The sequence below is a fragment of the Schistocerca nitens genome, chromosome 12 (genome assembly GCF_023898315.1).
Source record: "Schistocerca nitens isolate TAMUIC-IGC-003100 chromosome 12, iqSchNite1.1, whole genome shotgun sequence".
NCBI classification, from domain to species: domain Eukaryota; kingdom Metazoa; phylum Arthropoda; class Insecta; order Orthoptera; family Acrididae; genus Schistocerca; species Schistocerca nitens.
In genome coordinates this window covers 19,291,645-19,314,003 of record NC_064625.1, presented here as the reverse complement: position 1 = coordinate 19,314,003, position 22,359 = coordinate 19,291,645, and the positions used below count along the sequence as shown (strand labels likewise).

General features: G+C 44.8%; 1 protein-coding gene and 1 pseudogene across 1 annotated transcript in view; one reads left to right on the top strand and one right to left on the bottom strand.

Moving 5' to 3' along the window:
* LOC126215200 (reelin domain-containing protein 1) overlaps window positions 1-22,359 on the top strand; it is a 141,801-nt gene that overhangs the window by 77,259 nt on the left and 42,183 nt on the right. The window lies entirely within an intron of this gene.
* LOC126215425 (5S ribosomal RNA) lies at window positions 8,320-8,437 on the bottom strand (annotated as a pseudogene).

The following is a 22,359-nucleotide window of genomic DNA, read 5'->3' as shown; positions in this document are numbered from 1 at the left end:
CATTCCCGAAACGAAAGAAAATCTGAAAAAAAAAAAAATGGGTCGGGTATGCACGTATGTCAGGGGCTCACACAAAAAGCGGGAATGCACCATCCACGAATGTGAATAAACATCACTTTCAACGCAACGTTTATCTTAAGAGAGTGGAAATGTTATAACGTAGAAAAACACTCACGGAAATAATTAGCACATCCTGTTAGAGGCTTCCAGTTCATTCATAATTAGTTGTTTCAACAGTGCATATGGAGTACATGAAATGGTTGCATTCACAGATCAACACGACAAACGGTCCTGAGGTACCAGGTATCGGCCCATTCTAAAATACTCACATTAGTACATGGTGCAGTCTCCACGGGCGGCAATGCAGGCGCTGAATCTGGCATCCAGTCGATCGCTCAGATGGCGAATTCTGTCCCGGGATACGTCATGCCACGCCTGCTCGACTTGTTCAGGTAGCTCTGTAACAATACATTATGGGAGTGACAGTGATCAATGTGTTACAAATATTTGCTATTAAAAACAGTCTTGACCACGATTTATTTATTACGGTGACCGGTTTCGACCACTACTGTGGTCATCTTCAGACCTACAAGTCGTATACAAAGCTTTAAATTGAAGGCTACATACATTAAAGAAAATACATAAAGTTATAAAGCTATAAAACTATGAATTACCGATGAATAGGAACCTCTTTCTGCTGGAAACCACTACTGGAGAAACCAGTGCACGTCTTACTATATATAATGGAGGCTCCGCCCTCTTCTGACGGCATGACGTCATTACTAACCAATGAGTTATAAGTCGAATAAGAATGCAAAATTTCTTAGTTAAAAGAACACTGTCAAGAAATAAAAATAAACACACACTAAACTTAGCTTATTAAACAGCTATTGTCAATTAAGAAGCGTTAAAAATATTTAAATATGTAGGATAAATGAACTTCGATTTGACAGTACATGGGTTGCCCCCTCAAGGCCTGTTAGTGAACCATTTGGAACCACTGGTTGCCGTGGTGAAGTTGGACGCCGTTCCAAAGATGAGGCAGCAGGCTTCTTTCCACTGCAGTTGTAAAGTCGATAGGCAAACTAGAGGTTGCCATGGTGAGGATAAACGCCAGTCCAAAGATGTGGCAGCAGGCTTGTTTCTAACAAAGTTGTTGCGAAAGTGGAATGGCGAAAACTGTCAGGTCAGAAGATGAATTATTGAGAAGCAACATGTCTTTATTGAAACTATTTTCAATGAGTAGGCTGCAATAATCTTTAGCTGACATGTATACTACATGCTGCACAGATACGATACGAAGTAGTTGTCCATATTTATGAAATATTGTCTATGAAGTTCGCATGTAGATTAATTTTTTAAAAAAAATATTACATGTGACAATTTTTAAAAAGGCATTGCTATTACTTAAGTTGCATGCCAGTCTTATAAACAAATAAAAATAATGAAAATGGAAGGAATTTAAAATTATACTACTGTGCCTATCGACTTTACAACTTCAGTGGAAAGAAGCCTGCCTCATCTTTGGAACGGCGTCCAACTTCACCATGGCAACCAGCGGTTCCAAATGGTTCTCTAACAGGCCTTGAGAGGGCAACCCATGTAGTGTCAAACCGAAGTTCACTTATCCTACATATTTAAATATTTTAAACGCTTCTTAATTGACAATAATTGTTTAATAATCTAAGTTTGGTGTGTGTATTTTTATTTCTTGACAATGTTCTTTTAACTAAAAAATTTTGCATTGTTATTCGACTTTGGTTAGTAATGACATCACGCCGAGAGAAGAGAGCGGAGCCTCCATTATATATAGTAAGACGTGCACTGGTTTCTCGAGTAGTGGTTCTCCAGCAGAAAGAGGTTCCTATTCATTGGTAATTCATAGTTTTATAGCTTTCTAACTTTATGCATTTTCTTTAATGTATGTAGCCCACTAATTACAGCTTTGTATAGAACTTGTAGGTGTGAAGATGACCACAGTAGTGGTCGAAACCGGTCACCGTAGTAAATAAATCGTGATCAAGACTGTTTTTAACAGTAAAATTAAAAAAAAGCTCTGTAAGAGTTGTTGTGTGACGAGTTTCACGAGTCGCTTCCCGTCCCGTCATACCCCGTATGTGCTCAGTTGGGAACAAGTCGAGAGAGTGTGCTGGCCATGGAAGTTGAGCCAGAGCACGTTGAGTTTCGTGGGTGAGGATTGCCCTGTTGGAACAAAATGTGTTTTCAAATGAGTGTGAAATCTTATGGGACTTAACTGCTAGGGTCATCAGTCCGTAAGCTTACACACTACTTAACCTGAATTACCCTAAGGACAAACACACACACCCATGCCCGAGGGAGGACTCGAACCTCCGCCCGGACCAGCCGCACAGTCCACGACTGGAGCGCCTGAGACCGCTCGGCTAATCTCGCGCGGCTGTTGGAACAACACGTCATCTTGCTGTTGCAAGAGCGGCAAAATAATGAGTCTAACAACATTCTGCACGTCCTGAGCAGTGGTTAGCCTCTCTTCCAGAAACATCAAAGGTCAACGGTGTAGCTTAACGCACTCCAGACCATATAGCTTGGGATGGGGCAGTGTATCTAGTACGAACGCACTGTACGACACAGTGACCACTAGGTGTACGTCGTATGCGGCAGCGACCGTCATTCGCGTGCATACAAAGTCTGCTTTCGTCGCTGAAGACCTCGGCGCGCCATTCCATCTTCCAAGTGATCCTCTTGCGGCACCAGTCGGGCCGCGCACGTCGGTGCTGTGGCGTGAGTCTTGCAGAGTCTTGCAGATGCCCTACAGTTGGGTGTGCTCGTGGTCGCACTGCCAAGAACCGGGCCGCACAATTTCGTGTTGATACCTCTGGGCTCACAAGCCCACTTACCTGTGCTGCGGCAGCTGTACGATCTGCCACTGCTGCCCTTACAATACGACTGTGTGCTGCGTGAACACGCATGACCTCCTCTACAGGTGTGAGAATCTTCACTGGTTCCAGCATCTGATACAGCGCGTCCAACTTGTGTGGCAGTTCTCCTAAAGAACCGTGCTGCCACAACTTGACCCCTTTCAAACTCATTCAGTTGGCTGTAAGCAGCACGTGTGCATGTCCGTGGCATGGTTGGCTGCTTGCTTCACACGTTGGCACCACACTAAGCCTTTGGCTGTGAGCATTCCGTATTATAGCGTAGACACAGGTGGTGCCGTGGTAGCTACGCCACTACGCTGTTTGTTGTCAAACCACGTAGGAACCATTACCAGCACATCTACTATGCTCTAGCAGGCATACGACATTATTGGGTCAAAGTCGACGTCATTTTTCCAGGTGTACTAATTTTTTCAGCTCTGTATTTTGCTGAATTCGCAGTCTTTACAGCTTTGTATTTTTTAGGCATCCATTTTATGCCCTTTTCGGGCATTTGAAAACGATTTTAGCTCTTTTTTTTGTCGCTGTCGTACCAATTTACAGTGGAAGGGCGTCATAATGTTCGTGAAAAAATGCTGACTAAAATCATTGTTTGGTGACCTCAAAGCCCTTGCGATGATCCTAGAATCCTTGTCATACATTCACTACGGCAGTTAAAAACTAAATTTACGTCGCAGACCGCATATTACGCGCAGCTTTGACGTGTATAGGTAGAACTTTAAAATGTCTGGACCTCGGTAACGTATGATGATATCGAAAAAAGCTGCCCACGAAGAAATGGTGCTTTTATAAGCCGCATAAGGTCCACCTTAGACCACACGTAATGCAAAACAACCAACAGATTTGCTCAATTAGCCTGGTGTTGAGGAGGTGTGTAATGTTAGATTCCGACCCTGTACTGTAGGGTGGCTACAGTACCTCTTGTAATAATTTCCGGGTATGCAGCCGGATCCCGTCGACATTCTGCCACGATATTCCGGCCCAGAGACGTCACAACTACTCACCTGATGATGGCCGGACGTCTCTGGCCGGAATATCGTGGCAGAATGTCGACGGGATCCGGCTGCATACCCGGAAATTATTAGAAGAAGAAATACGCCGGGAAAATTTCAGAAGTTACAGTACGTCTGTTCTTCCGATAGCAGTACAAATGGCCACTAGACCAAGGGCTCTCAACTTGACTCTTTATCCCCGTTATCAATAGAGCCCAAGGTATGACGCCGTGGAAAATTGCATTTTCGTCCGCCGCTTTTTGGAACAGAATGGTGCCATGCACAGTCGGGCATGAACCTACAGATCTTTTATAAGTTAGGCCACGTCTGAACTTCAAGCTAATACATTTAGGAGAAAGTATTGTACAGCATAGCCACAGACCGCGGCTCGCGGTCTTGCGGTAGCGTTCTCGCTTCCCGCGCACGGGGTCCCGGGTTCGATTCCCAGCGGGGTCAAGGATTCTCTCTGCCCCGTGATGACCGAGTGTTGTGTGTCTTTCCTCATCATTGACTCACAAGTCGCCGAAGTGCCGTGAACTAAAAAGGATTTGCAATTTCGGCGGCCGAATAGCTTGCATGGAATCTCCCGGCTAACAATGCCGTACAATCATTTCATTGCAGCAAATCCACAACAATTAGAAAATGAAATTGTGGAGATTTTGACGAACAATACTTTATTGAGTTTGTGCATTAATTTGTAGCGTTTTTGCAAAAGTTTAATAATCACGACAGATTCACATAACACAGATCTTAGTCATCAGTAATATATATTCCTTCACTATTTACAACAGTCTGCCAACACTGGGGTAATTTTTCGATTCAACGACTGTAGAAATGACGTTGTTTTGAGGTGAAGAACTCGTCGTGCCATGTTCTGAGCGCATTTTCATCCGGAAAGGAAGTTCTTGAAGCGGAAAAGGTGAAAATCTGAGGACGCAATATGAGGTGAATAAAGTGAGTGTGGAATCAACTGCCAACCCAAATCCTGTATAGTGTTTTTTCTTAGTCTAGCAGAATGCGAACTGGGGTTTTCGTGGAGTAGCACTTAACTCAGTCCTCCTGGGCATTGCTCTTGCATTGCTTCTGCAAGGTGCTCAGTTGAAAATGTGTGCCCCGGCCGGTACTCGAACCCGGGATCTCTTGCTTACATGGCAGACGCTCTGAGCCACCGAGGGCACAGAGGATGGTGTGGCTGCAGGGATTTATCGCCGGCACCCTCCCCGTGAGACCCACATTCTCAGCTTATAGTCCACACACTACATTCCTAGTGCCCCTGCTATTATACCCATTACTCGCGGCAGACAATCCACCGAGTCACGTAAGAGTTCAGGCAAATCGCGTGCATCCTCACTGAAGTACGTCATCGGCCGGTTAGCCTTAAACGATATGAAGATGGCATCTGTTGTTTCGGACATGTCCGAAAGAACAGATGCCATCTTCATTTCCTTTCGTAACTGTCAATAGTGATGGTTACCCCTTGGGGAAGCAATTCGTAGCGCACCACACCGTCGTTATTCCATCAGATGCACAACATTATCTTTTGTGGATGCACGCAGCTGTTTGTAAGGGGAGTTGCTACTTACACCTTATGGCCAGCCGCTGATTTGTATGATTTTCGCTTAGAGCATGCGGTACACACACACACACACACACACACAATTCTTTGACCTTTCCCATAGAATGCAAGCCGGCCGGTGTGGCCGAGCGGTTCTAGGCGCTTCAGTCTGGAACCGCGCGACCGCTCCGGTCGCAGGTTCGAATCCTGCCTCGGGAATGGATGTGTGTGGTATCCTTAGGTTAGTTAGGTTTAAGTAGGTCTAAGGTCTAGGGCAGGGGTCTCCAAACTACCGGCAAACCGGCCCGCGTTAGCTGGCCGGACACCCCCGGTATCCGGCCCGCCAAATATCTGAGATGGTACCTATACTGCCAACAATTGAGTTTCGAGGCCTATCGCGATCAATACACCGCGACATTGTCGGAGATCTAAGCGGAAGGTCATGGTTAAACGTGTGGCTATCCACAATAAACAGACAGACCATTCTCCGTGCGAAGGTGAAAGAAAAAGAACGGTTAACAGACTAGTTTGGCGAAAACATTTTAAGTAAAAAAATTCTTTTCCTTTTATTCTACTCACGAGTCTGGTGCAAGTCTTTCAAATGGACGCCACTTCGCCGACTAGCCATAGTAATCAATCATTATGGAAGACGCTTCTTAAGCGAGGTTCCACTTTCTTTTGATTACGTTGTAAAATACATACAGAATGTGCAGTGACATACTTTTTTGTCGGTGAAATTCGCCAGAATATAATACGCCAGAATTTCGGTCAGGTACTTCCACCAATCAAAATTATGTAATTATATAAAAATCGTAGTTCGTTTCAGTGCTAGCTATTCCCACAACCTTAGATTTATGCGATTTCATCTTTCCTTTAGCATTACATTACGGTGATCATGGAGTGCTAGGGTGCTTTAATCCCACTAGGTATAGATCTTGGCCCTTATGACTTCGTGGAGGAGTCAATGTGGCCCGCGGACTAAAACGTTTGCAGACACCTCTGTTCTAGGAGGACTGATGACCTCAGATGTTTGGTCCCATAGTGCTCAGAGCCACAGAATGGAAATGTCTCGTGATGGTGGAATGATCACAGTTTATCACATCTGGCAGTTCTCGACTACAATGACGTGGATCATTGCGGATTAATGCGCTTAAACGATCTTCGTCAAACCCCGAAGATCTTCCTGGAAGTGGAAAGTCACTAACGTCAAAACGATCCCTCTCAGCCGGTTTGGTAGCCGAGCGGTTCTAGGCGCTGCAGTCCAGAACCGCGCGACTGCTACGGTCGCAGGTTCGAATTCTGCCTCGGCCATGGATGTGTATGATGTCCTTAGGTTAGTTAGGTTTAAGTAGTTCTAAGTTCTAGGGGACTGATGACCTCCGATGTTAAGTCCCATTTGAACCATTTGATCCCTCTCAAAACGAGAAAACCATTTTCGTGCCGCACTCTAACAGCGTAATTCTGACACATGGCACAAATGTTTCTGGCTGTATCCGCTGCTATCATCCCTCTTTCTAACTCAAAGAGAAGAGTATGTGGGAAATGGTCCCATTTCCCCGCTTGGCAATCCACTTCCTAGCGTCCATAGCTCCATTCGCTACCTCCAAATGACAAGATAACAATATGTAAACTGAAATAGCAACAGTGAACTACAAATAAAAAAATAACAACCGATAAATATATCCATAGCAATTGGAATACCAACATGCAAACCAAAAACGCTACAAATTTACCAACCTAACATTCTCAAAACCATAAATGTGCGTCTTCAGTTTGGCTGAAATGTCGTTCTTTCCAAAATGAATAAGTTATTTGTATTTAGCGTAATCAGGGGCTTTTGCATCACTGCTGGTCCTCCTTTAGGATGCTGCACAACAATCTATTTTCTACGCAAAGAGAAAGTTTGTTGTATGACCCTGCGCAGAAACACTAATTGCTCTGGGCGCCGGTTTTAGGGATTTTCCACCAGGAAGTACTCTCTCTCTCTAGCTCCCCCCCCCCCCCCCCGTCGCTGTCTCCCTCTTTCTCTGTTTCTCCCTCTCTCTCTCTCTCTAGCTTCCCCCCCCCCTCCCCCACTTCTCTCTCTCTCTCTCTCTTTCTCTCTCTCTCTTTCTGTCTCTCTCTTTCTGTCTCTCTCCTTCTCTCTCAACCTTTCTCCCCCGAGAGCGGAGCTATTTAAGCCGGAACTGCGGGCATTACGCCCTTCCATTCCTGCACACGGAAAGCTCAGGCCAGAGGTGGAACCTTTGGAGCGTATCCCTAAAGCTGTTCTTTCGCTGCACCTGCCAGGCTCATCTGCCGTCAAACTCCTGCAGCCTCGGAAGGTTCCGTATTACCTCATCGCTGTCAGACACGTGTCAGATTTTCCTCCCAGCACCATTATTTTTTCGAAAGCTTGTAATTCTTTGCTTACTTCCGGCATGCTAGATGTACGGGACAGGAACTTCTGTTGAACTATGATGCAAAAAGACAGCCAGAATTTCAAAGAAAAACCACTGACGGAAAAAAAACGCAATAGCAAAATATTATTAACGTAGAATAATGAAATTTCTGGAATATATTTGTCTAGCTAACATGTTTAAGTTATTAAGATTGCAAGATCACAGGTTAATGTAAGCGCGAGAAAAAATCCATTGCAAAAGTGAATTTCAGTCCTGCACAGGGCACGAAAGCCAAAAAGGTACCGACTGGCCGCCGTGTCATCCTCAGCCCACAGGCGTGACTGGATGCGAATGCGGAGGGGCACGTGGTCAGCACACCGCTCTCCCGGCCGTAGGTCAGTTTCCGAGACCGGAGCCGCTACTTCTCAGTCAAGTAGCTCCTCAGTTTGCCTCACAAGGGCTGAGTGCACCCCGCTTGCCAACAGCGCTCGGCAGACCGGATGGTCACCCATCCAAGTGCTATCCCAGCCCGACAGCGCTTAACTTCGGTGATCTGACGGGAACCGGTGTTACCACTGCGGCAAGGCCGATGGCTGTGAAAGTGAAATGCTGGGACATAAATAACCAGTGGAACCGACAGAATGTTTAAGGGAAGCATGCAAACGTGCATGCCTCATGTTGCAGAGGTACCAGATGTCACTTTGTGGGGTGGAGTTCCATGCCTGTTGCACTTGGTCCGTCAATACAGGTTAATCCTACAATGAAATTTTCACTCTACAGCGGAGTGTGCGCTGATATGAAACTTCCTGGCAGATTAAAACTGTGTGCTGGACCGAGACTCGAACTCGGGACCTTTGCGTTTCTAGAAACAACCCCCAGGCTGTGGCTAAGCCATGTCTCCGCAATATCCTTTCTTTCAGGAGTGCTAGTTCTGCAAGGTTCGCAGGAGAGCTTATGTGATGTTGGCAAGGTAGGAGACGAGGTACTGGCGGAATTAAATCTTTGAGTACGGGGCGTGAGTCGTGCTTGGGTAGCTCAGCTGGTAGAGCACTTGTCTGCGAAAGGCAAAGGTCCCGAGTTCGAGTCTCGATCCGACACACAGTTTTAATCTGCCAGGTTAATCTTGTTTGTGGATGAAGCTGCGATTTTTGTCCGGTGATATCCTATATGTGCATCGTTTGGAGACAGATCAGATGATCGAGTAGACAAAGGCAACATGTCGACATTTTGCAGAGTATGTTGGGTTACAAGAGTGGAAACTGGGTAAGCTTTATCTGTTTGGAAAATACGCCAGGAATGCCCTCAGAATGTTGAATGTAAGCGTGCAAACGTCCTTGCATTGTGTTCTACAGGTGCTGTCTGTCAGTCTGTGCGATGGAGTTCTATGCCTGTGACACTTGGTCGGTCGGATAAACGCACGGTTAATGCTGTTTGTGGATGACGCTGGAGTGGCTAAAAATGTTCAAATGTGTGTGAAATCTTATGGAACTGCTAATGTCATCAGTCTCTAAGCTTACACACTACTCAACATAAATTATCCTATGGACAAACACACACAGCCATGCCCGAGGGAGGACTCGAACCTCCGCCGGGACCAGCCGCACAGTCCATGACTGCAGCGCCTTAAACCGCTCGGCTGATCCCGTGCGGCGTGGAGTTGCCGTCCGATGACGTTCCATACGTGCTCGATGTTGATCTGGTGATCGATCAGGCAAAGGGAACTGCCCACACTCCGTAGAGCATGTTGGGTTACAACAGCGTTATGTGGGGGAGCGTTATCCTGTCGGGAAAAACCCCCCGGAATGGTGTCGATGAATGGCAGCACGACAGGTCGAATCACCAGACTGACGCGCAGGTTTGCAGTCAGGGGAAAAGGGGGGGGGGGATGATCACAAGAGTGTTCCCGCTGACCTGGAGAATCCCACTCCAGACCGTAACTCCAGCTGTGGGTCCAGTGTGTCTAGTACGCACACAGATTGGTTGCAGGCCCTCAACTGGTGGGTTCAAATGGATCTGAGCACTAGGGGACTTAACATCTGAGGTCATCAGTCCCCTACAACTTAGAACTACTTAAACCTAACTAACCTAAGGACAGCACACACACCCATGCCAGAGGCAGGATTCGAACCTGCGACCATAGCGGTCGCGCGGTTCCAGACTGAAGCGCCTAGAACCACTCGGCCACACCAGGCGGGCCCTGATCTGCATCCTGATAGTTGGCGGTACTAGCGCCATTCTTATGTGCGTGGTGAGAAATTCGAATACACGTCATCTTTCGGATGTAGAAACAAGCCTACCAAATTTCCTTTGTCGTACAACTCCTTCTCGCTGTTGCGATTTTTTTTCCCGTCAGTGTAGATATTGTTCCATAAAAACACGGGAGAACTGCTGGATATCAGTAACGTCCTGCCACGATATTTCGGCGCAGAGTCTTCTGGCGATCTTCAGCTGAATGCCACTGTAGTAGTACTACGTTACTGCTATCCGGCAGTTCTCCCGTGTTTTTATGGAACAATCAGTACACGGGGAAAGCTTTAAACATCAGTGTACATGTTTATTCAGTAGGGAACCAGTTTCGTGCTAATTCCCATTTTCGAGCCAACCAAGTCTTCCAAAATTAAATGCACGTCCAAAATTTTGGACGTACATTTAACTTTGCAAACCTTGGTTCGTTCGTCCCACGCCCGGGTTCCCGGGTTCGATTCCCGGCGGGGTCAGGGATTTTCTCTGCCTCGTGATGGCTGGGTGTTGTGTGATGTCCTTAGGTTAGTTAGGTTTAAGTAGTTCTAAGTTCTAGGGGACTGATGACCATAGCTGTTAAGTCCCATAGTGCTCAGAGCCCCTTGGTTCGTTCGAAAATGAATATTATTCCGAAATGGGTCACCTACTCAATAATATAGACCTACTCTACTGGCTATTAAAATTGCTACACCACGAAGATGACGTGCTACAGACGAGAAATTTAACCGACAGGAAGAAGATGCTGTGATATGCAAATGATTAGCGTTTCAGAGCATTCACACAAGGTTGGCGCCGGTAGCGACACCTTCAACGTGCTGACATGAGGAAAGTTTCCAACCGATTTCTCTAACACAAACAGCAGTTCACCGGCGTTGCCTGGTGAAACGTTGCAGTGATGCCTCGTGTAAGGAGGAGAAATGCGAACCATCACGTTTCTGACTTTGATAAAGGTCGGATTGTACCCTGTCGCGATTGCGGTCTAACGTATCGCGACATTTCTGCTCAGTATTCTGGTCAGTATTCTGTCTAGTCCGAGATCCAATCACTGTTAGCAGAATATGGAATCGGCGGATTCAGGAGGGTAATACGGAACGCCGTGCTGGATCCCAATGGCTTCGTATCACTAGCAGTCGAGATGACAGGCTTCTTAACCACATGGCTCTAACGGATCGTGCAGCCACGTCTCGATCCCTGAGACAACAGATGGGGGACGTTTGCAAGACAACAACCATCTGCACGACGTTTGCAGCAGCATGGACTATCAGCTCGGAGACCACGGTTGCGGTTACCCTTGACACTGCATCACAGACAGGAGCGCCTGCGATGGTGTACTCAACGACGAACCTGGGTGCACGAATGGCAAAACGTAATTTTTTCGGATGAATCCAGGTTCTGTTGACTGCATCATGATGGTGGCATCCGTGTTTGGCGACATCGCGGTGAACGCACATTGGAAGCGTGTATTCGTCATCGCCATACTGGCGTATCACCCGGCGTGATGGTATGGGGTGCCATTGGTTACACGTCTCTGTCACCTGTTGTTCACATTGACGGCACTTTGAACAGTGTACGTTGCATTTGAGATGTGTGACGACCCGTAGCTGTGCCCTTCTTTCGATCCCTGCGAAACCCTACATTTCAGCAGGATAATGCACGATCGCATGCTGCAGGTCCTGTATGGGCCTTTCTGGATACAGAAAATGTTCGACTGCTGCCGTGGCCAGCACATTCTCCAGATCTCTCTGGTCAATGGTGGCCGAGCAACTGGATCGTCACAATACGCCAGTCACTGCTCTTGATGAACTGTGCTATCGTGTTGAAGCTGCATGGGCAGCTGTACATGTACACGCCATCCAAGCTCTGTTTGACTCAATGCCCAGGCGTATGAAAGCCGTTATTACGGCCAGAGGTGGTTGTTCTGGGTACTGATTTCTCAGGATCTATGTACCCAAATTGCGTGAAAATGTAATCACATGTCAGTTCTAGTATAATATATTTGTCCAATGAATGCCTGTTTATCATCTGCATTTCTTCTTGGTGTAGCAATTTTATCGGCCAGTAGTGTATTTTATTCCCAACTCTGGATGAATTTTTTTACATTATTAGTAGTTTGTGTAAACTTTTCGTAATTTATACGAATTTCACAAGTATGTCGTCTCTTCCACTTTCCGGTTTATTTCGTCCCGTCCAATGTCTGAGGTTCGACGTCAAAAGATCAAAACATCAACACATTTTTTTCTCCAATGTTCGCTATATCCATGAATCTGGTGCAGGATATCACGGGTTTTGGCCTGACGATCAATACGGCCTCGCTTGATAAATGAAGCAAAACTTAAAAACGATCGAGACGCTTTCATTCGTTTTGTCCTCCTAGAAAATGCACTCGACAATGTAAAATCGTAGAGGATGTTTGAAACTCTGAAAACAACAGGAATACGGTGTAGGAAAACATGGAAAATGTACAGTATGAACGAGAACTAAGACGTAGAAATTAGAGTGGAAGACGAAGAATGAAGTGGTGGGATTAATAAGTGTGTAAGACAGTGATGCAGTCTTTCGTCACAGCTGTTCAATGAGACAAACTGAAAAAGTTTCTACTTGACAACTCCTTGTATTCTGTAGAATTACTAGTATAGTAATGTGTAAAAGATAGTGGGTAGGGATTGCTAATTCGCGTCTGTATATTCAAAAACTACGTAGCTATATTTACAAAATTCATTCACGATGCGAGTTAAAATTCGTTCTGAATCATTGCCATTTATAGTACAAAGCGATTCGTGGAACAGGAAACGAACTATGTATGGAAGCAGAAATGACTGAAATAAAAGAAACGTTCAAAAGTGGGATTAAATTCAGCATCAAAGGATATCAGTGTAACATTCGCTGATGACGTTGCTATATTTAGTGAATATAAAGAAGAATTACAATACTTCTTAAAAGGAATGAACAATCTAGTGAGTACAGAATGTGAATTGAGAGCGTACTGAAGAAAGAAGAAAATAATGAGTAGCAGAAAAGAGAACCTCAAAACTGGTTTCCACGAAATAGACGAAGTAAAATACACTATGCGATCAAAAGTATCCGGAAAACCTGGCTGAAAGTGAGTAGCAAGTTCGTGGCCCCCTCCATCGGTAATGCTGGAATGCAACATAGTGTTGGCCCACCCTTAGCCCGGGTTCCCGGGTTCGATTCCCGGCGGGGTCAGGGATTTTCTCTGCCTCGTGATGGCTGGGTGTTGTGTGCTGTCCTTAGGTTAGTTAGGTTTAAGTAGTTCTAAGTTCTAGGGGACTGATGACCTCAGATGTTAAGTCCCATAGTGCTCAGAGCCATTTTTGAACCCACCCTTAGCCTTGATGACAGCTTCCACTCTCACAGGCATACGTTCAATCAGGTGCTGGAAGGTTTCTTCGGGAATGGCACGCAGTGCTGCACTGAGGAGAGATATTGATGTCGGTCGGCGAGGCCTGGCACGAAGTCGGCGTTCCAAAGCATCCCAAAGGTGTTCTATAGGATTCAGGTCAGGACTCTGTGCAGGCCAGTCCATTACAGGGATGTCATTATCGTGTAACCACTCCGACAAAAAATGGTTCAAATGGCTCTGAGCACTATGGGACTCAACTGCTGTGGTCATAAGTCCCCTAGAACTTAGAACTACTTAAACCTAACTAACCTAAGGACAGCACACAACACCCAGCCATCACGAGGCAGAGAAAATCCCTGACCCCGCCGGGAATCGAACCCGGGAACCCGTGCGTGGGAAGCGAGAACGCTACCGCACGACCACGAGATGCGGGCTAACCACTCCGACACTAGCCGTGCATTATGAACAGGAGATCGACTGTGTTGAAAGATGAAATCGCCATCCCTGAATTGCTCTTCAACTGTGGGACGCAAGAAGGTGCATGAAACATCAATGTACGCCTGTGCTGTGATACTGCCACGCAAAAACAACAATGGGTGCAACCCCCTCCATGATAAGCACGACCACACCATAACACCACCGCCTCCGAATTTTACTGTTGGCGCTACACACGCTGGCAGATGACGTTCACTGGGCACTCGCCATAGCCACACCCTGCCATAGGATCGCCACATTGTGTACCGTGATTAGTCACAACGTTTTTCCACTGTTCAATCGTCCAATGTTTACGCTCCTTGCACCAAGCGAGGCGTCGTTTGGCATTTACCGGCGTGATGTGTGACTTATGAGCAGCCGCTTGACCATGAAATCCAAGTTTTTTCACCTCCCGCGTAACTGTCATAGTGCTTGCAGTGGATCCTGATGCAGTTTGGAATTCCTGTGTGATGGTCTGGATAGATGTCTGCCTATTACACAGTACTACCCTCTACAGCTGTCGGCGGTCTCTGTCAGTCAACAGACGACGTCGGTCTGTACGCTTTTGTGCTGTACGTGTACCTTCACGTTTCCACTTTACTATCATACCAGGAACAGTGGAGCTGGGGATGTTTAGGAGTCTGGAAGTCTCGCGTACAGACGTATGACAAGTGACACCCAATCAGCTGACCACGTTCGAAGTCCATGAGTTCCGCAGAGTGCCCCATTCTGCTCTCTCACGATGTCTAATGACTGCTGAGTTCGCTGATATGAAGTACCTGGCAGTAGGTGGTAGCACAATGCACCTAATATGAAAAACTTTTGTTTTTGGGCGTGTCCGGATACTTTTGATCATGTAGTGCACTCAGCTACCTGGAAAAATAAATAGCACATGACGGAGAAGCAGAGAGGACATTAAAAACACACTGGCACAGTCGAAGTGAATATTACTGGCTAAAAGAAATCCGCTAGTATTAAACATAGGGTTTAAATTTCTGAAAATGTGTGGCAGTTAATTATGGAGTGTGGAAAAAGTGGAAAACCGGAAAAGAAGAGAATCGACGTTTTTGAGATGAAGTACAACAAAAGAAAATTAGGTGGTCTGATAAGGTAAGGAATGAGGTGGTTCTGTGCAGAATCGGAGTGGAAAGGAATATGTGGGAAACACTGACAAGGAGAAGGGACAGGATGATAGGACATGTTTTAAGACATGAGAGGATTACTTCCGTGGTATTAGAGGGAGCTGTAGGGGGCAAAAACTGTAGAGGAAGACAGAGATTGGAACACATAAAGCAAATAAGCTAGGACGTAGGTTGCAAGTGCTACTCTGAGATGAAGAGACAACCAGTCGGGAGACTGAAGAGGCTAAAAAAGGAAAAAGTGAAAAATTCTTCCTGCATGTATTTCTTCACTGCCACCGAGGTTACACCTCATGGTTTTGCACCAATTTCGTAAATTACGTCGCTTGCTTTGATTCACAACAGAGTTAAACCCTCTGTCCTTGTTGGACCAAAAAAAAAAAAAGCATGAAGATCGGCGAGAATTACTATAAAGGCTATTCAAAAGCTGCGAGAGAAAGATGAACTTTCTGTTGACGTTGTCAGTGACACGCAAGGTGCACTGCAGATCGATCATTTTTTCGGTCTTTACGTGCTATCGTGTCCTTTTCTTTCGTGGCTTCGCTTGAAGACGTGGAATAGTGTGTGCTAGGCTAGACAATGTTGAGAATTACACTACACTAGGATTCGATAGAACCCAACGCATTGTCCTAGACGGCGAATCTTCACCAGACAAGGGTATCGTTAAGCCGTCGGCACACGGACCGTGCATCCGAACGTTGAGCGTGCCGAGTTTCTGACGTCAGAGCGTGGAACAGCACGTTCGGGAGTCTTTCCGAAGGTGCAGAGCAATATCTGTTATGTCATATTCTGAGCGTGCGTGTCAGCGTTGACCAATGAGATGGCACAATGTCACCTACGTCATACGCGCGCCGTCTCCCTTCAGAACAGAATTGTGAGGCGCCATATTGGCATTTATTTCATGCCTATATGTATATATGCCGTTTCTGAGCACCAGCAAATTGAGAATCACTGGAAAACCCGTCGTTAGTTGTGTGATTCGTTCCAATAAAATAATGAGAAACATCGTATCCGTGGCAAAAGAATTATTGTAACTTGCGTATTATGAGAGTTGGCTATTTGAAGGCAGCGACACACTTAAGATCCACCCAAAACGCATTGTTTTTGGTACAATTTGTTATAATTAAATTTCAGTTAGTAACAATTATCTACGATTCATGTTTTCAGCAAGGCGTAACATGATTATAACCTCAGAGTGTGTTGTTTGGTTAGCGTAGTAAGTAGCGTTACATCTTCCCGATGTGTTTTTGTTGTGGCGGTGGTTCGCGTCTAAACACTTCGAATATTTTTTCCTAACATTCGCCTTTTTATTAGGTTGTGATACTTTATTATTACGTTAATATAAGTATATGCTATAATATTTGATGTTATGTAAATAGAAGTTCACATCTTTTTTAGGGGTGACTGTTCGATTGGCTTAATCTACAGGAGACCTTCGCTACTTGTATAAAGATATTCTGCTCCTTTTTATTTTACGCTTCGTAATTCACATGTTGCAGAGATTCTGCTACTCGGTAGGAACAGTGATCAAGTAAGACTGACCTTGGGCCTTTACTAAAATGTGGGAATGATGAAATAATGTTTATCTTATGCGGAGAAGTATTCCAAATTTGTACCGCACTGTTTGTAATGGAACTTTTATAAGCCTGTGTCCTTATTGATTGGACACGGTACTTTTCTTTTCGTGGACGATGGAGGAAATGTGCGTTTTAATAGAGGGAACGTGGGAATTTTACGCGCGCCCGTTGAGTAAACAGTGTCATTTACGAACTACAAACATCCCTCAACTGCCGCTGGAGTGCGTTGCGATCGCGTATACCACATTGGGGCCCACGTACCGTATGCACAAGTCGCATCGTTCCTGAGCGTTCAGCAGCACGTTGAACTTGGCACGCTCAGCGTTAACGTTCGACAGCACGGTTCGTGTGCCGACGGCTTTAGGAGTGCCGAGGGACGTGTGAGAGGGCGGCTGTTACTTTCTATGTACGTAAACGATCTGGCAGACAGGGTGGCAGCAATTTGCGGCTGTTTGCTGATGATGCTCTGTTGTACGCGAAGGCGTCGAAGTTAAGTGGCTGTAACAGGGAAGAAGATGACTTAAACAGAAATTCTAGTTGGTGTGATGAATGGCAGGTAGTTCTTCGAGTAAATGCACAAAAATGTCAGTTAATGTGGATGAATAGTAAAAAGTAATCCGTTTCGGTCGGATGCAGCGTTAGTAGCGTCCTGCCTGACACAGTCGCGTAGTTTAAATATTTGGGCGTAACGATGCAAAGTGATATGACGTGGAAAGGAGCATGTGAGGATTGTGGTAGGGCAGGCTTCGGTTTATTGGGAGAATTCTAGGAAAGTGTGTTTGGTGACTGCATGTAGAAGACTAATGCGACCTGGTTTTGAGTACTGCTGAAGTGTTTGGGTTCCACACCAGGTCGGATTAAAGGAAGACATCGAAGCAATTCAGAGGGGGGCTGCTAGATTTGTTAAGTGAAGTACAGAAGCTCTTCAATTTCAGCAACCGCATCAATGATGAGTACTTCGATGGTGAGAATCGATTCCTTTCTCGCAGCTTTCCAATAACCTTTATAGTGAGTAACTGCTCTTTAATGCTTCAGAAACTCGCAGCATGAAATTATCAGAGAAGGTCGAACGGCGTAACGAACAACTCTGATTAAAAAGGCAACGAAACAGCGAAATGATATCATTAGCAACTTAAACCCGTAGCCGTGTGATGTGAACGCTTGTTTCGATTCCCGGCTGGGTCGGAGATTTTCTCCGCTCAGGGACTGCGTGTTGTGTTGTCCTAATCATCATCATTTCATCCCCATCGACGCGCAAGCCGGCGAAGTGGCGTCAACTCGAAAGACTTGCACGAGGCGAACGGTCTACCCGACGGGAGGCCCTCGTCACACGCCATTTCATTTCATTGTAAAAGTCAGCGTCGATGGAGGAAGCTACAACGGTCATATCCTGGAGCAGAGACTTATGGATACATCAAAAAATGGTTCAAATGGCTCTGAGCACTGTGGGACTTAACTTCTCGCTTCCCACGCCCGGGTTCCCGGGTTCGATTCCCGGCGGGGTCACGGATGTTCTCTCCCTCGTGATGACTGGGTGTTGTGTGATGTCCTTAGGTTAGTTAGGTTTAAGTAGTTCTAGGGGAATGATGACCATAGATGTTAAGTCCCATAGTGCTCAGAGCCATTTTTCAAATACAGAGACATGTAAACAGGCAGAATACGGCGCTGAGGTCGGCAACGCCTATATAAGACAACAACAGTCTGACGCAGCTACGTACATCGGTTACTGCTGCTACAATGGCAGGTTATCAAGATTTAAGTTAGTTTGAACGTGGTGTTACAGTCGGTACGGGAGCGATGGGACACAGCATCTCCGAGCTGGCGATGAAGTGGGGATTTTTTCAGTACGACCATTTCACGAGTGTACCGTGAATATCAGGAATCCGGTAAAGCATCAGATGCCCGACATCGCCGAGGCCGGAAAAGGATCCCGCAAGAACGAGACCAACGATGACTGAAGAGAATTGTTGAACGTGACAGAAGAGCAACCCTTCCGCACACTGCTGTAGATTGCAATGCTGGCCGGCTATGGACACATCGAAATTAAAAAAATATATATATATTGTCACCTTTGAGCGTCGAATCCGAGATTTGTGGCGCGTGCCATATAAACTACTAATCTGCGAAAAAATAATGTCGCTGCGAGTAGAATCACCTAACTCTAACACAGTCACAGTACGGGGGATTAAAGAGATAATCGTAAACTTTATACAAGTTACGAAATGTTCAAAAAATAGCGAAACCTCCAATTGGGTCTTGATCAAACTGAATCACTGAGATAAATCACCAATTGATTGGTTCTTTAAGGGCAGATGTAGACACCAATGCATACTGCCATTTAAAGATCGACATTGCCTACAATACTGCAGTTAGAGTACTGAAATTTGAAACTGCTAAGTAGACCGTAGTGTACGATATTCTGTACAGTTTTTTATTTGATAATGTTCTTGGACATTCATCTTGAAAAGATCTGAATTTTTAATCACCATTCTACATACAATGTACCGTTTCTCGTAAGCTAATTAAGCATTAAAGCTGTTGTTGTTGTGGTCTTCAGTCCTGAGACTGGTTTGATGCAGCTCTCCATGCTACTCTATCCTGTGCAAGCTTCTTCATCTCCCAGTACCTACTGCAACCTACATCCTTCTGAATCTGCTTAGTGTATTCATATCTTGGTCTCCCTCTACGATTTTTACCCTCCACGCTGCCCTCCAATGCTAAATTTGTGATGCCTTGATACCTCGGAACATGTCCTACGAACTGGTCCCTTCTTTTTGTCAAGTTGTGCCACATACTTCTCCCCAATTCTATTCAATACTTCATCATTGGTTATGTGGTCTACCCATCTAATCTTCAGCATTCTTCTGTAGCACCACATTTCAAAAGCTTCTATTCTCTTCTTGTCCAAACTGGTTATCGTCCACGTTTCACTTCCATACACGGCTACACTCCATACAAATACTTTCAGAAACGACTTCCTGACACTTAAATCTATACTCGATGTTAACAAATTTCTCTTCTTCAGAAACGCTTTCCTTCCCATTGCCAGTCTACATTTTATATCCTCTCTACTTCGACCATCATCAGTTATTTTGCTCCCCAAATAGCAAAACTCCTTTACTACTTTAAGTGTCTCATTTCCTAATCTAATTCCCTCAGCATCACCCGACTTAATTAGACTACATTCCATTATCCTCGTTTTGCTTTTGTTGATGTTCATCTTATATCCTCCTTTCAAGACACTGTCCATTCCGTTCAACTGCTCTTCCAAGTCCTTTGCTGTCTCTGACAGAATTACAATGTCATCGGCGAACCTCAAAGTTTTTATTTCTTCTCCATGGATTTTAATACCTACTCCGAATTTTTCTTTTGTTTCCTTTACTGCTCGCTCAATATACAGATTGAATAACATCGGGGATAGGCTACAACCCTGTCTCACTCCCTTCCCAACCACTGCTTCCCTTTCATGTCCCTCGACTCTTGTAACTGCCATCTGGTTTCTGTACAAATTGTAAATAGCCTTTCGCTCCCTGTATTTTAGCCCTGCCACCTTTAGAATTTGAAAGAGAGTATTCCAGTCAACATTGTCAAAAGCTTTCTCTAAGTCTACAAATGCTAGAAACGTAGGTTTTCCTTTCCTTAATCTTTCTTCTAAGATCAGTCGTAAGGTCAGTATTGCCTCACGTGTTCCAATATTTCTACGGAATCCAAACTGATCTTCCCCGAGGTCGTCTTCTACTAGTTTTTCCACTCGTCTGTAAATAATTCGCGTTATTATTTTGCAGCTGTGACTTATTAAACTGATAGTTCGGTAATTTTCACGTCTGTCAACACCTGCTTTCTTTGGGATTGGAATTATTATATACCTCTTGAAGTCTGATAAAACGAGTGCAACAAATTTTTTTAAGCTCGTAGTTAATTTCAAATTAATTTAGTTTCATGTTAACCGAGAGTGCTCTATTTTCCTCGTAGAGTTAAGGAGAACGTTTCTCAGGAACTAGTTAATGAAAAAGTGCTGCATAGGATTATTCAGTAAGTGATTTTGAAGAACTATGTCAAATTTCAGTACCTAGCTTCCATAATTCTTGAGGAAAAAAATCACACTTCGGCAAATCTCATCAAAATTTTTTATGTAATATTTTTATATTGTTGCCAAACTTCTAGTGACTAATTCCATCAATATCGATGATCTTCATTCTCTTCCTGGTGTTCCGGCAATATTCTCTTCTCCTGCCTCCTTCGTTCAACCAACGTCTGCATATTTTCTTCCGGTGCCCGGGCTTTGCCGTGTTTCGTCGATGCTTCTGAGTGCCTTCAACGAGAATGCACCTGGACAGGAGCCTAATCTCTACACGTACTTAGTCCTACCGACATTTCCACTATTAATCACTAGATAGGCATCACATGCAGATACCTTCAAAACATTTGGGGACACACTTACTGTTTTTGGATAACGCATCCACATAAGGCAACTGTGGCTCTCCACCATGCTTTGTATTTCCCTATTTATACATTTTTTCAGCAGTTCAGGATCGGCTAGGAAAATGAGAGTTGGATTTACAATACCTAAAACAAAAAGTGGCAAACCACACTTATGGGTGTATGGTTCTCCACTGGCTTCTGTGTGGTGATTAAAATACTGTGGTTTAGTTTAAAACATTACGGAGGCATCTTTCACCTCTCTGCGGTATAGCAATGAGAAAGCAACTGACAACTCACTATTTTCCCTTCGCTTTCATCCACAACCAGAGTAGCAGAATACGAACTGCCCCTCACTTTATGTTCATAGCATATCTTGTGTTTGACTGTGTGACGACTGTTGTCACGATACAGTTTCACGTAGCCCACGGCGTTATCTCCATAGGATCTTGTTGAGGCCCTTTACAAGCAAAAGAGAAACATGTATTGTGGGAGAATATAGGTATTGTAAAGGCATATCCACGTCATTTCGACATATGTCATAGTTTTCAGTTTGTTGCAGCTAGCTACTAATTTCCGAGTACATAAAAATGAAAATATTCCTTTAACTGCGTGCCTTTAAAGCATAATTTGCGGGTGTTATGTGTCACAGGACGAATGAGGAACCTACCGAACGCAAACCGAACAGTCCAGTTTCAAATCCCTGAATACATACAATAAATAGAAAAATCGAGAGTGCCATTAATACGATTTAACCTGACAGGTTCCTTTGTAACCGAGCGAAAAACGTCATGCATAACGATTTCTGAAAAGTGACAATTGCGCAAGATGGATTTACATACACGTACGAATTAATCTGAATCGTAACTGTAATTGATAGGCGCGTACATACTATACAATTTTTGGTGTGCCCACTGAGGATGATGTTCCTTTCAAAGCGAAATGCAGTGGGTAGATAAATGACAACTAAATCCAAGTAGCAATCCTTATTTATACACAGATTATAATAGTTTGTAGTGTCTTCAGAGTCAGTGTTTTCGCACAAAATGTACATTCTTTTCTCAAGTCGTATAAAAATATTTCTCTTTAAAATGTAAGTATATTTTAATTACAGTGCAGTTACTTGCAGAAGATAAAACTCTACATTATTACTGAAGAGCGAAGAGACGCTGATCGCATGAGCTTCCCGAAGCTTTCCACTATCAGCCTTCCCAAAATTCCTTTCCAATAACCATCTTGTGGTGTTGTAGGTCTTCTTATGTCTGTTCTTGCCATGCAAATAGGACGAGGAATTCCGCCTTATGC